We start from the raw sequence: 519 nt of genomic DNA on the forward strand, positions 1-519 counted from the left end.
AAAAGAATTGGGCATGCATTTGAAAATAGGCTGCAGGTAGATTCCCTTTAAGTCCTTTTAGTAAAGAAATAATGTTTTGTCTCTCTGGCACCCATCAGCTGTGGATTTCAAAGCACTTCATGACACCACTGTGCTGCAGGGAAGCCACATTAGCTGCCTTTTTAAGGTGGGGAAACTGAGGCAGGAAGAGCAAGTGACTTGACAAAGGTCTGAACATCCATGGCAGAGCCTGGAACAGAACCCGTGATCCTGCAGTTCTCCCTCAGGCAAGACTCCCAGTGGAGTCAGTGGGGATTTGTGTCCGGGCAGAGAGAGGTGGGGCGCTCCTGACTGTCACGCTTGCTCTGACCATTGGGCATCGCTCTCCCCTGTGTTAGCCAGGAGCCCCCCCGGGCCCCGCCCCCCGTTACTGCCTCAGCAGGGCCTAACGTTCCTCCACTGGGGGCCTGGCGGCGGGTCGCTCAGGAGGCAGCCCCCCCTGGCGCACGGCGCGGGCTCGCCCCCGACCGCCCGGGCACG

This window comes from Mauremys reevesii, linkage group 13 (assembly GCF_016161935.1).
Source record: "Mauremys reevesii isolate NIE-2019 linkage group 13, ASM1616193v1, whole genome shotgun sequence".
In the NCBI taxonomy this organism is placed as follows: Eukaryota; Metazoa; Chordata; order Testudines; family Geoemydidae; genus Mauremys; species Mauremys reevesii.